This window comes from Tachypleus tridentatus, chromosome 2 (assembly GCF_004210375.1).
Source record: "Tachypleus tridentatus isolate NWPU-2018 chromosome 2, ASM421037v1, whole genome shotgun sequence".
In the NCBI taxonomy this organism is placed as follows: domain Eukaryota; kingdom Metazoa; phylum Arthropoda; class Merostomata; order Xiphosura; family Limulidae; genus Tachypleus; species Tachypleus tridentatus.
In genome coordinates this window covers 141,977,091-141,992,847 of record NC_134826.1, presented here as the reverse complement: position 1 = coordinate 141,992,847, position 15,757 = coordinate 141,977,091, and the positions used below count along the sequence as shown (strand labels likewise).

Here is a 15,757-nt window from a genome sequence, read left to right as displayed (position 1 = left end):
CTGCTAAATTAGGGACGGATAGCGAAGATATCGAGTAGAGTGTTTTAACCACCTGGCCATGCCGGGCCAGGTTTCTCTTAAAGGCTTTGTTTAACACTAAGGTGACAAACTTTATCCTTGTGACCAAATCCATATTTAAAAAAAAAATGCATATGTGTGAATTTATCTTTGTCGAAAAACATAGGTTTCTATAGGTCCTTTCGTTATATAGAACTGCTTTCAAAACATTGGTTCACTAGGAAGTGTGATAGATGTTAAAATACTTTCAACGTTTTGTATTTTTCAACAAATAACAATATTGTTGTGGTTGCAGTGACCTCTTTACAACCCATAAAGATGTGTTCTAAAATCAACCGAACAGCCTCGTTTCCATATTTTGCAGACAAACAAAGTTTGGTGAAAGACGCCTGAAAAACGCCGATCCGCCAGTCACAGCAGGCGTTTTCGTCTGCCCAGACCTGAACATCAAGTGCAAGTACCATATGTTGCACGCACACGTGCCAGATGTTGTCTAAAACTGCACGAGTCACAAATCGGTGGCACGTGTACTTTTATTTATTAACTGGATTCGTATTTGCACCTGCTATAAAAAAAAAAATGAAAAGCCAAGGAAAAGTCTTGTTACTTTTAAAGGTTAAACCCAATTTTTAAAGTGCGTATCAGACGTGTCTAAAGTTACCTTGCACGTGACAAAGAACAAAAATATATATTATGTTAATATAACACTAAGGGGTGATTCTGAAAGTGAGGACATCTCGTGAGGAATAAAACAAGTTTACGAATTTATTTGAGCCCTTACGGTTCTTGACTCGTTGCGACATCACGTCTTTTAAAAAGAATATCTCCTACAAAAATAAAAATGCAGTATATCGGAGAAAGAGACACGTGTTATTTACTTGTAGTTCAACTTCGAAGATTATGGTAGTTAATTCAAGGCCTGTTCTGTATATGTAGTACAGGGCTCTAGAAAGAATTGTACAATATTTACACTTCAACCTATAAACATTTTCCCCTGGAGCTCTGGAGACGACGCAATCGTGTCACACATTTCCCAAACTCTGTTCTCAGTTCTAGTCCACATCAAATATCTGTCACCTTCCTTAGCTATAATGAACAGATTGGTACAGAACATGTTGATCTTAAATACTAGTTCATAAACATTCAAAATTCAGTTTGATTCTTTGTTAGTTCAGGTATCCAACATCTGGTTCGATTATTGTTACTCCCCCCTTTGTATGTGTGTTTCGAATTTCGCGCAAAGCTACACGAGGGCTATCCGCACTAGCTGACCCTCATTCAGCAGTGAAGAGATAGAGGAAAGGCAGCTTGTCATCACCACCCACCGCCAACTCTTGGGCTATCCTTTTAACATGATATGATAACGCTCTCACGGTCGATAAAGCATGTTGGTGGGACAGAGGTTCGAACCTGCGACCCATATATTGAGAGTCGAGCGCCCTAACCATCTAACCATGCTCGACATTGTGAATCCAGTCTTATGAAAAATTAAGAATAGGAAAAACTGGATATCAGCAGTTTAGAAGGAATATGAAGTAAAAGCACTTGATACAATCCTATAGGAACAAATAATAGTCTTTCCAAAGTGCTATATGATTAGGCCCGGCATGGCCAGGTGGCTAAGGCACTCTACTCGTAATCCAAGGGTCGCGGGTTCGAATTTCCGTCACACCAAACATGGTCTTTCAGCCGTGGGGGCGTTATAATGTGACGGCCAATCCCGCTATTCGTTGGTAAAAGAGTAGCCCAAGAGTTGGCAGTGGGTGGTGATGACTAGCTGCCTTCCCTCTAGTTTTACGCCGCTAAATTAGGGACGGCTAGCGCAGATAGTCCTCGTGTAGCTTTGTGCAAAATTTAAAAAAACACAAAAAAACAAACTTTATGATTTTATGATTATTTTATCCTTTTCATAAAACGTATTGTTTAACGTTTTGTTTCAGTGAGAAGAAATTATTTTCTTACTAAATTCTAAATATTAACATAAACAGTTGATAAACAACTGTCATATATCCTTGTACCAAGTACAATACTCGAATTAGAGAAACTCGAAATCTATAATACGTAGCTACATGAAGACAAAATAAACATTACAAAATAAAGTCAGTTCCTCCTGCCACAGTTCACCGTTATTAAAATCCAGCACATGTTAGTAGTCATACAAATAAACTGAAAATAATATGACATCAAACCTTTATTAGCTACAGTGATATCACACACCCTCGTTTCACTCACCACTTTTATGTTAACCACAAAATGTTTTACGCAGATGGAAATCCACTCAGCACATACAACGTTAACCAATCACAGCAGATTGTGATGAATCGGCTCCACCTGTCGTTAGTTTGTTTGTTTTTAGTTTCGCGCAAAAGCTACACGAGAGCTATCTGCGCCAGCTGTCCCTAATTTAGCAGTGTAAGACTAGAGGGAAGGCGGGTAGTCATCACTGCCCATCGTATAGTGTTGTTCTACTCACTTATCAACGAATAATGGGATTGACTGATACATTATAACGTCCCCGTGGCTGAAAGGGTGACAATGTTTGGTGTAACGGGGGATTCGAACTCGCAACCCTCATATTACGAGTCGAGCGCCCTAACCACCTTGCCATGGCGCGCCCATGAGTCAGTGGAATGAAGATTTGTTTCGTAACCATAGTTACCTCTCCCCTTCCCCCAGAGAGGTCGTGCTTCATCCTGAAGTTCGATAACAGGAATCAGATCCATCTCGATGAAACTTTGCACAATGGACGGCCACTACAGTCGCGTTTCCACAACAGACAGTTGTCGTCCATTCTACTGAGCAATTTATCATAAATACAGACAGGTCCATCTCATTTTTAAAAAGAAACGAAATAAACGCACAAGGTCGTAGTAGACATATACAGTTAACGAGAAGAAATACTGGAGAACGCAACCACCTCTACTTCCCGTGGAATGGTGCCCCTAACCCACATGAAACAGACCACATCCTACGACCTCTTGTTTTAACATAAGCTGGTACATTTGGCCCTGACTTTAGTCTAATGGACGATGTTGTCCCCCCCCTCTTTGTTCTAAGCTGGTCAACACATTCGTTAATGAAGAACAGATTGACCAACTGGTGTAGTTTGCACTCTCATAGTCCATTATTCCCCTCAAACTTATTGGCACACTCTTTGTAAAGTGTCGTTTCCCGTCTAATGAATGACCTTAAACCAGTGATTGTGCCTGGACAGTATACGATTCCGGCCGGTATGGTAGGAAATGTAAAACGTAAAGTAAGGCTAAGTTTTACACCTGAAGGCATGAAATATGTTTAAAAATTTATTTTATTATGACGTTAGAGACGGCTACACGGTAACTGTTAAACATGACATGTCAATAAATGTTTCACTAGAAAAGACCCTGAGATTATGAGTCGAATGCCTTAACCACCTGGCCATGCCGGGCCTAGCTGGATCTTTAACTGTGGTATCAGAAAACATATTAAAATGTCACTCTCTTTAACCTTGTTAATAAATTGTACGACGTTGTGTTATGGCCACAGGGCTTAGCAACTACAGGGTGGCCCGTAAGTCCCTACCCATCCATATGTTATTGAAAACAACGTTATAATACTAATGATGAGTTGAAGGCAGCTGTTACCGCGGCATTTGGAACAATAACCCCTGTTATGTTGAGGAAGATGTCTCACAGAACATGGCGTCGCATAATATTATGCAGCGAGAATGAGGGACAGCACACAGATACACTGGATTCATAAGATATATGGATGGGTAGGGACTTACGGGCCACCCTGTAGGATATCTGCACCGCCCATATGACACTTCCTTATTTTAGAAATGAAATATCAAACAGCTTTAAATGTATTTGTACACTTTTTGCTGTTTCTAAACACACGTTATGCAATTTTTTTCTAACCTGAAGCAATTTGTATTTCTTCGAATAAGGGCAGTTTGCTAATTATTACTTCAATACATTCAATAAACAAGACATACAAATACAGGTGACCCGGCATGGCCAAGCGTGCGACTCGTAATCTGAGGGTCGCGGGTTCGCATCCCCGTCGCGCTAAAAACATGCTCGTCCTTTCAGCCGTTATAATGTTATGGTCAATCCCACTATTCGTTGGTACAAGAGTAGCCCAAGAGTTGGCGGTGGGTGGTGATGACTAGCTGCCTTCCCTCTAGTCTTACACTGCTAAATTAGGGACGGCTAGCACAGATAGCCCTCGAGTAGCTTTGCGCGAAATAAAAAAACAAAAACAAATACAGATGTAGTGATAAAAATTGTAATACGAGAAACGAAAAGTTAAATAACACGGAAGAGCTCAAACAGAAAACTGAGAGCTAAATTTCGGAAAATAACCTTCATTATCCAAAGGAGATGAAGATAAGGGGAAAGTTCTTCCTTTCAGATACTCATAACCCCGAATAAAATGTTTTTAATTATCCCAAGAGCTAAAACTCATGAGTGATACCTAGTTGTACTGAGAACTGAACCTGGATTTTAATGGTGAATTACTTTTGAAAAATCTCAAACCAAAGTTTCCTGAATTGATCTCCAAGACAACACGTAATTTAAATAACACAAATAATATGAAAATAACCAGAAATACAGTCTAGATAAGCATAATGGAGTGACGTGTAATACAATATTTTGAGTGCTGTCTTTCAATTAGCATGAACCAATTTATAACGTATGCGTGATTAAAGCTACGCAACGTGACCGACGTCAAAGATGTCCAGCTGTCTCTGTTTTCAACCTACAGCGACACCACAATGTTGGAAAACGAAAGACACCTCGATAGCGTATTCTTATGTAGTTAGATTCTTCTTGAGACACAAAATGGAGGAAGTTCCCGATAAATTCGGTAATATTTGAAGGAGTAACACTTTAAAATTAAAGGCAATTCTTATTATCTAAGAATTTGTTGTAACGTAAGATTTTACTGAACATCTTACGTCGTCATGAATCTGACAGTCCAAATCTTAAAATATATTCTATATACGATTTATTTTGATTAAAAAAAATATATATATAACAGTCGCTGTTCCACAAATTATTTACTAATGCTAATATTTTAAATGTGTAAGAAATGCAACTAATTGTTTTGTTCGTACGTAAACCATTAGGGTCTTAAATGTTATATAAAAGGTATAAAAACGTATGATTCAAATGCTGATTCCCGATAACACTGTCAGCGAAATAAATATCCAGGAATAATGGGGTCTACAAATTAGTGTACTGTAAAATTTACCGAAAATGTCGTCAACAAATGTATTGTCATAGCTTTTACATATCTAAAAAGTTTTCTTTAGCGTACATTATGTTAAGTTCGTATTTAAATATAAGGATAACAGTTTATTTCAGCGCCCTCTTTATTACGTTAAATTAGCTTTTTAATTTCCGAAAAACAAAACGCCCCCCCCGCCCGAGTACAGCGGTATGTCTATGGATTTGCAACGCTAAAATCAGGAGTTCGATTCCCCTCGGTGGGCTCAGCAGATGGCCCCATTTGGTTTTGCTCTAAGAAAACAAACACACAAAAACAAAACAAAAAATATATGTACAGTTGGTAGTATCTTTTCAATACTTTCATCGCAGGGGCTGCCCCCCCCCCCCACAAGTAACTGTATAACTTTGTGCTTAACAAGCCAACCAATCAGCTTTCAGATCAGGTTTCATCCAAAGACGTCTTTCTTAAGTTGAATGCTGTAAGCTCTATCAATCACAATACACAAAACATACACTCGTAATTCGAGGGTCGCGGGTTCGCGCAAGCGTCGCGCCAAACATGCTCGCCCTCCCAGCTGTGGGGGCGTTATAATGTTACGGTCAATCCCACTATTCGTTGGTAAAAGAGTAGCCCAAGAGTTGGCGGTGGGTGGTGATGACTAGCTGCCTTCCCTCTAGTCTTACACTACTAAATTAGGGACGGCTCGGTGCAGTGGGCTAACAACCTATTCACTTAAATACTTGTTGAAGAATCCGCAAGCGATTGCGGCCCTATGTGCCTAGATGGAACACCTAAATAATCTCATGGCCCAAAAGTGACATGCTCCAAGATACAAACATCACAGACATCTGGGCTGAGATCAAACAACAACCAGCGACTAAAAATTTTAGAATTTCTCTGATGGACACTTGTAATGATCGAAGAATGAAAGATTGACCTACATATTATATTTGCACATGGATTTAACAGTTAAAATAACAAAGTAATTATATAAACATATCGATCAAAATCTGTTATCGGATGGACGTGTAGAGTTCAAACCGTAACTAATTCTTAAATTTTATATCTATCTTACGAATGTGACAGTAAAAAAAAGTGTCTAAAAATTGGAATTGGTCGTCGATTGGTGCAAAGCAACAGGTTTATCTGCGCCAATTAACGGATCACTTTGTACAAAATTCTGTTTATCTAGAATTTGGTAGTAAATCATGGACGTAATGCAGGAAGTATTTTGTAAATTTCCAACAATTACTGCTGCATCCTTAACTGAATTTGGATGTGAAGAACATTGGAACATCAAGAAACATGCAATGTATATTTGTCATAAGGTTATTGACGACAGAAGACAAAAATATTCTAGTAAACGTAGAGTTCTTGAATCTGTATAAAGTTTCTGAAGAACTATCTGTGCCAGCCATTTTGAAGTGATAAACTAGATGGAAAGCAGCTACTCAATATTAAATTCCTCCTGCTATGCGAATAGTGAGATTTGACTGTCACTCTTATAACGTACCAGCAGCCCCAGAATCCGAAATGAGATTTTTTTTTTTTTTTCAGCAACGAGGCACAAACTACGGAACCTCTGACCCACAGTCTAGCATGCTAACCATTGGTCTAAAGTTCAACCCTCTATCGTAAAGGTATTCTGAAAATTTATGCGCGTATGTTGGGAGAGGGGGGGGGAATACAGTATTCAAAGACTCTGAAAGAAAACAAAACTTTGGATAGAAGATTCCTGCCTCCCTTAACCTTGTGTATATTAACAATTATTTTAACAATTATAAAACTGGTTATCCTAACTCACACAAAATGTTTGTTCTTAAACGGTGTTTTTAACATGAAGGGGAAACTTACTGGTTCCTTCAGAAAGTTTGTTCACATTAATCTAACATGGAATACATAACCATATAATTATGTGAACAAACAAAAAACTAGTTATCCTAATGGTCCCCATAACCATCTAATTATGTGAACAAACAAAAAGTAGCAAGTGGACTGATGGTCACCATAACCATCTAATTATGTGAACAAACAATAAGTAGCAAGTGGACTAATGGTCACCATAACCATCTAATTATGTGAACAAACAATAAGTAACAAGTGGACTAATGGTCACCATAACCATCTAATTATGTGAACAAACAATAAGTAACAAGTGGACTAATGGTCACCATAACCATCTAATTATGTGAACAAACAATAAGTAACAAGTGGACTAATGGTCACCATAACCATCTAATTATGTGAACAAACAAAAAGTAGCAAGTGGACTGATGGTCACCATAACCATCTAATTATGTGAACAAACAAAAAGTAGCAAGTGGACTGATGGTCACCATAACCATCTAATTATGTGAACAAACAATAAGTAACAAGTGGACTAATGGTCACCATAACCATCTAATTATGTGAACAAACAATAAGTAACAAGTGGACTAATGGTCACCAGATAAGCTGGCGAAAAGGGGTCTGCCTTCGGATCACAGTCGCCTCAACCGATTCTATTGTTCTTTGTTAAATACACACTAGATATAAGACATTTGATAGTTTCCGGTAATAACGGATATTCAACTCCTGATATACGATCCAATTCGGATATTTTCACATATACTATTTAGATGTGGCCATACATACTAAACATATACCACAGGCACGAAATACAACTAATCTAGCTACTTTGTGAAGTTAATATGGACGGTACACAAACACATGGTCCCCAGCTGACACTCTGTTTGGACTGTGACTACCAGTGTTGTCGCTGTCGGTATCGTAATATCCAGTGGCAACACAAGGGGTGGGCGTGATGTTTATATAAACTACGTAACAACTATCCGTAGGTGTCTTTAATATAGAGGAAAATGTTTAGAAGCTGGTTGAAAGCATCAGTCAGCTAAATAATGCAATTCGTACTCTCTGACTGGATAGTATTATTTTGGAAATGCTACTTGATTGTCGATTATTCGATTCGTAGCATTCGGAAATATTCGATCACATATTCACTTCATCCTTCGAACAAATACTTGTATTGTTAGACGAAAAATCTTCCAACAGTATTGTTGTAACTTGGTTCTTGTATTTTGAAAAATGTCACTGAATATAGTTGATAAACTTGCAGTAGTGAAAATTATGGACTAAAATCAAACAAAACTTTGGGTTTCAATAAACCTTTCGTCCTCACTTTGGCAGCTGGTCAGCCAAAGCGAAATACGTTGTCTACCCAAGATAAGCTTGTTTACATCAAGTGCCAGCTGCTAAGAAGGAAGCGAACTGACGTTCCAACCCTCCTTTACCCTGTGGGATGGGGTGACTCACTGCTGTGACCAAATATCTTGGGGACCGTCTCCACAAGTTGAAACAATTTATTCGTACCATATTGTCTTCGTACATTTTATTTACTGCCCCTAATTAACCAACAGAATATAAAACAACCATATAATACTGTATTTACAAACCACGTTCGAGTCCCACACTTCCACGAATCACAACGTATCATAATAATTCTTAATATATTAATTTTTAATAAACTTGAACAAAGAAACCCTAAGTAGAAAGAACGTGAATGACTGACTAAAGTCTACAATGAACAACTTATTAGTGAGAAAGACGTTTCCAGTGTAAACTGTGGTACTTGAACTGTGGATACGGATGTCTTTGGGTTATATTACGTTGTCTCTTTACTTCTAGTTTTCATTACGTTGGATATTACGTTGTCTCTTTACTTCTAGTTTTCATTACGTTGGATATTACGTTGTCTCTTTACTTCTAGTTTTCATTACGTTGGTTAATAGCTTATCTACAAGAATTGTTTTAAACTAACACACCCTAAATTCGCCTTCTATCTTATCTCTCCAAGAACTGTTTTTATAGCTATTTACTATAATATTCAAATCCTTTCCAGATACCTGGACAGCGTGGTTTTGTTATCTCGACTTTTTTTTTTTTTTTTCAACGTGAATTTGCAAATAATTACAAAATATACTTACTGTTTACAGATAGCTTGTCACTTTTATCAAAATTTTACACGAACTGTTACAGAGGCTAAAAGTATATTTTTAGTACACTGCCTGCGTTAGGATAAGTAGATTTTTTTTCTTTCCACATAAGCGTCGTAAGTCCCAAAATTATATAAACACATTTTTGATGAACAATCTTAGAAACGAAATAAAACATTTTTTTCTGTTAAATGCAAAGCAAGACAATAGACGTTAAATGCTGTCGACCATATGGGATCGAACTTCGGATTTTTGTGTTATATAAGTTACACAGTGAACTGTCTACGTGTTTCCGCCGTCTATCGCAGGTAACAGAACTTCCGATTTTAGTCTCATAAGCCTCAAATTCACAACTGAGCCACCAGGGTTCTCTACAAGTTGAGAATTTCCTACTAAACACGTTACATAAATATTAACATATTTTCCAAATATGCAGCAACAACTTTAACAGAGAAACAGCTGGAATGATTAGGATTCGTTTCTGTTGTTACTTTTTCAACATAAACAGTTTTTATCGTATACATATTCAAGAACTGAAAAGCCCAGTGGTAAGTCAATCTTCGTTTCTCTTTGTTTATATAACTTTCTATCCGTCTTATTATAAGTATTTCACTTTGTGCTATTAATTCAATACTAAATTTTTTGACACTTAAGACTTTAAATGTTTAAAAACGACAACTTTTTTTTTCAAATTCTTTTTCTCGAATATTTCAAATTCACTTTATAACAGTATGAACAAACGAGATGGCCCCTGGTTTTCAGGTTTGCAATGCGTTACCTCTCATTTTCCACGTTTTTTTCCCCCCTCTGGTTCTTTTTTTTTTATGTAGCGTAACAAACAGTAAGCAGACATATAAAAGTACGAGAGTGGGGTAGGTACTCCAAAACTGTAAAGAAAACACAGTAGCACGTGTTAAAATACTTTACAGGGAACGTTCTAGCCTATTACACTGCAGCTTAAAAAATACTGAACTTTAAAAAATTAAATATTGTACGTATGTATTGTAACAGTCTTATGTCTGAACTGTTTTGTTTTAATCACATTGCTTCATTATTATTAGCTCAATTATAGATTTAGAGATTCTCTCTTTCTGGGCCACGTTTCAACACGATTACATAAACTTACTTGAGAGTTACAAAGTGGTTCTTATCTTTGGTGCTAATTCTATCTTTCACTGTTTTAAATTCTTTAAGCTGTAATTTGAATAATGGGTTATTCGGATACAATGACAAAGGTAACTTTACAAGAAAAACAAATAATATCGAAAGTGTAAATTGTCCCCATAATGGTTCAAGAGTGAGAAAACTGAAGAGCTGAAAGTGAGAAACACCGTTCAGAACATATGTTATTATATTACAACTCGGGTTGGCTCTTAAATTAAACATTTCAGCGATACACTACCAAGTTTAGATCAATAATCTATACAGATCACTGCTAAACACAAGTCATGTATTTGTTCGCATGCTCTTCTAGCTTTCACTCTTAGGGCACTTCAGTTTTAGCAACTTAGGCTAGAATAAAAGAAAAAAAAACAACAACACGCAACCCCTTCTAAAATTGTCTTAAGTTTGTTGATTACAAAAGTAATGCACAACAACAGATAGTTGAAAAAAAAATTACCCGATATTTGGTAACTGGGAATAAATACGAACTGTAAATTTAAAAAACTAGATGGCTCTTAATAAAAGTTGTTGAATAAAAAAATCGATACGTGAATCCGATCAAATAATAGATGTTATTCAAACCTCTGTGATTTCAATAGTTTTTTTTTTGCTCGACATATTCTTCTCATAATTTTTGAAAACCCGCGACCTAAATTATGTGAGTCGAGTGTCTTGACCACCTGGCGGGGGCCCGGCATGGCCAAGCGCGTAAGGCGTGCGACTCGTAATCCGAGGGTCGCGGGTTCGCGCCCGCGTCGCACTAAACATGCTCGCCCTCCCAGCCGTGTGGGCGTATAATGTAACGGTCAATCCCACTTTTCGTTGGTAAAAGAGTAGCCCAAGAGTTGGCGATGGGTGGTGATGACTAGCTGCCTTCCCTCTGGTCTTACATTGCTAAATTAGGGACGGCTAGCACAGATAGCCCTCGAGTAGCTTTGTGCAAAATTCAAAAACAAACAAACCACCTGGCGGGTTTAACTGTTAATACTTAAAAGTTACTGAACCTATACTTTATTATATTATTAATACATGTATATTTTAGGTTTTAAGTTCTATATCTTCCCTTTTGTGTAAATAGTAACACGTGTTAAGAAATCGATTCATACTGCTTTTTTCTATCGCTTGGGAGAATTATAGATACATTTGCATCACATTTATCTAAGTTATCAAGCCAACCGCTAGTAGCGTACTTTATGTTTATCTTATTTAATTCTCTGTTGCAACTTCTTTTAGAATTGAATGTGTACAAGTGCAAATACACGAATGCATATATTGACCTTTAATATATTGGTATTAATAGTAAGTTGTGTGGATCTCACGAGGCAACAAATGTATATTTTGTAACAATCACTTACCCCCAATTTTTATCACAGTTAGCTTCATTAAATTTATGACTGTATTATCTATAAATAGTTTACAGCAGCGTTTCCGAAAGTGTGTGGCACGCCCTCCAGGGAAGAAAGGGGTGTTTTGGTTTCAATTTCCCGCAAAGCTATACGAGGGCTATCTGCGCTAGCCGTCCCTAATTTAGCAATGTAAGACCAGAGGGAAGGCAGCTGGTCATCACCATCCAATGTCAACTCTTGGGCTACTCTTTTACCAACGAATAGTGGTTTGACCGTCACATTATAACGTCCCCACGGCTAAGAGGATGAGCATGTTTGGTGCGACCGGGATTCGAACCCGCGACCCTCATATTACGAGTCGAATGCCTTAACCACCTGTCCATGCCGGGCCTAAAACGACGGTCACTGGAGCGAGTCAATAATGGAAAACTAAACGTTTTAGTATATATATATTTATTACTGAAAGCAAGTAATTACTAAAACATACAGTATTTTAATGTGTATCCGCGTATTATATTTTCCACTCATTGAAATAAAAGAGATAACCCACAAAGACAATACTTATTAGCTCTGGATGTGGTGTATGAAACAGTTATGAATCTTAATGAGCATTTTTAGCTTGATACAATATTTTGGAATAGCCTAATTCTTTTACGTTGGCTAAAACCCGTGTAAATTTATTTGGAATTATGGACGAAAACCTCATCAATAATCGTGAGAACAGTCAGCTGACGTTTCAATGAATTCTCATCAATGTGCATTTAATTTTATAAACTAATGATGTGCTACATCACGTCCTTCCAAGTTAATTAACACACAGGTTAGCTAGCATAATTCAGTTTCATGTGTGTGTGTGTGTGTGTTTGATCACAAACTAAGTTTTTAAGTACACCAATTCAGTCATTATGAACATAAAAATATAACTCGTTAAATACCACTAAAAGCTATTTCCTCAAGAATTTTGAAACATTTTACTTCTCCGCCAAAGAATAAATCCTCACTTGTTTAATGCCACTCCGAACACGAAACAAGAGTTGTTTTACATATATACCCACATCGCACAGCTCTGTATCAAACACTACCTGAATACGAACACAAGGTAAACACCCTCAACCACTGCACATCACCCGAATTTTTTTTCCTTAAAAATGGCAGAGAAAAAATATGCGAAGTTAAAACATAGATATATTGGTACTTATTGACTTAACGCATAATAAAAATATAAGGAGTTATTAATTGTCAAATATTGTATTGTTATGTCACGCGTACACGATTATGAATTTACGACTCAAGAATATTCGCTCCGGTTTAAATATGGCACGTGCGTTACCATGGATTTACAGCAAGGCGACACGTAATACTGGTAGTACAACGTAAATCTCGCCAAGCGAGCGAACGTTTCCTCAGTGGATAGAAACCAGTGACAACAGTTTTACAAACGTCCAAGTCTTTCCACCTTGTTACCGAAATTTGCGTGTCGTTTAAAGAAACTGTCTAATTTAGTTTCTGTGTATTTTTGTTAACGCATACTACAACACTTAAGTTGAATACACTCGAGATGTGTCGTTATCACTAACGGAGGAAAAAAAAACTACGTTAAGTTCTGAGGAACTTTGCCAAGTTGAACAATACACTTTATTGGGTTCTATATTGTGCAAGCTAATAAAACTATAGAGAAATTCGTAACAAAGTAAATTTCCCTACCTGATATTTTTACACAATAAATCAATCTTCGAAGACCTGGAGATAATTTTCGTATAAAGCAATGTCGTTTTTTATAAATATACAACACGCAGGACAGTGGGAAAGACACCTGTTGAACCAGCTACATCTGACTCTCTCTCTACCACACGTGAATCACAATACTTACATACAGACTTAGTGGGCGAGTTCATTATGAAAGTAAAGGGAGATATGCTTTGCAAGAGACACGTGGGGTGATTTGTGATTTGTTTGTTTGGAATTAAGCACAAAGCTACACAATGGCTGTCTCTATCGAAACCCGGTTTCTAGCGGTGTGAATCCGCAGACATACCGCTGTGCCATCGAGGGTATTAGTTTTCCCACAAAGCTACAAAAGGTCATGCGGCGCTAGTCATCCCAATTTATGAACTGACAGACTTCACCCTAGCCAGCTAATTAAGAATACTAGCCGCCAATCCTTAGGGTACTTTAATAAAATAGTAGGGTTTAACTGTTACTCTTATAACGTACCATAAGCATCAAACCAAGATTAAGGGTACGTTACCCACAAAGCTACAAAAGGTCATGCGGCGCTAGTCGTCCCAATTTATGAACTGATAGACTTCACCCTAGCCAGCTAATTAAGAATACTAGCCGCCAATCCTTAGGGTACTTTAATCAAATAGTAGGGTTTAACTGTTACTCTTATAACGTACCATAAGCATCAAACCAAGGCTGAGGGTACGTTACGTGTAGAGAAGAAAGTAGGAGAAAACAACATAGAAACGTGTATAATTAATTAGATAAATATTTCTTTTGTATACAGGAGCCTAGAAACGTCTGCTTACTTTAAATAATGAAGCATCACATGCACTCGAAAGGTACTATTACTGAGTACCAATATATACATTATATTTTTGAAAAAGTTACAAACATAAATTTAGAATCTATAAATGGAATTTTCATTGTTCATTTGATCGTGACGATTTCCTCTGTTTGAGAGTGACCAATACAGCTTTTGTTTCCTCCTGCACATAACCCTGGTAGGGGGGGGGGGGTCAAACAACTCTCCTACTCTCTCGCACGGTTCCTTCGGCATCGTTTTTGATACAGTTTCAGCAACACTCAATACACTCTCATAAAAACTGCCTAACCATAAGAACTTTACTACGACAAAAATTACCATATTTTCCCGGCGTCCAAGACGCACTCCCATTTTGATTAGCTAAAATTTGCAAAAAACAAATAAGGTAACAACACTTCCACCAGTCTTACCAAGATGTTTCATTGATATATGCTTATCATATTTACCTATGAAAATGTGTATCTTATATTACCTCTGGAATATCTGTATTAGTACCAGTAATAACGTTACTGTAAGTCTGGGGAGTTAAAAGAGAGTGCTGAATATTACAGTACCACATGTACGGTGACCTGTTCTTGTTTATTTATTTGTTATTTAATACTAAGTAACTTACAAACTTAATTCTGGGTCATATAGATAGGCTTGGGTTACTGTTTAGAATCGAAACGCTTCCTTTAGGCTTAGGTTTAGGCCTATGAGCAACGTAGCCCTCGGCCTGGAAGACGCAGGGTAAATAAAATTTTGAGATTTATTTTGTGGAAAAAATTAACATTCACAAATATAAGGCACGAAATACTGCTAAAACGTATTGTTTGAATTTCAAAATACTGATACAAATGTTCAAACTTAACGTTGAATTTTTGAAAGATTTATTTCAAATACTACTAGCTTATTATTTCTTACGTCATTATGCTAGTCGTTCTAAGCAGTAAAGGATTTTGTTGTTTTGTTCTTGTTTGAATTTCGCACAAAGCTACTCGAGGGCTATCTGCGCTAGTCGTCCCTAATTTAGCAGTGTAAGACTAGAGGGAAGGGAGCTAGTCATCACCACCCACAACCAACTTTTGGGCTACTCTTTTACCAATGAACACTGGGATTTTTTTGTTTTGTTTTTGTTTGAATTTCGCACAAAGCTACTCGAGGGCTATCTGCGCTAGTCGTCCCTAATTTAGCAGTGTAAGACTAGAGGGAAGGGAGCTAGTCATCACCACCCACAACCAACTTTTGGGCTACTCTTTTACCAATGAACACTGGGATTGATCGTAACATTATAACGCCCGCACGACTGAAAGGGCGAGGATGTTTGGTGTGACGTAATACTAGATTGTGAGACGTAAATTACTATCATATAGAACTAATAATCTATGTAAATAAATGTCAATATGTGAGTGTATTAGTTCCTTATATATTTGTACGTTTCTTGATCAATTGGCACCAAACTCCACACAGTGATAAAGGACGACAAGAGGAAG

The 15,757-nt window shown here is 37.3% G+C and overlaps 1 protein-coding gene across 1 annotated transcript in view; it reads right to left on the bottom strand.

Annotated features, from left to right (window-relative positions):
• LOC143245258 (ras-specific guanine nucleotide-releasing factor RalGPS2-like) overlaps positions 1-13,569 on the bottom strand; it is a 67,299-nt gene extending 53,730 nt beyond the window's left edge. Inside the window, exon 1 of the mRNA XM_076491415.1 lies at positions 13,442-13,569. The gene's annotated coding sequence lies outside the window, so the exon portion shown is untranslated. The remainder of the gene's footprint in view (positions 1-13,441) is intronic.
• Positions 13,570-15,757: the final 2,188 nt, after the last annotated feature.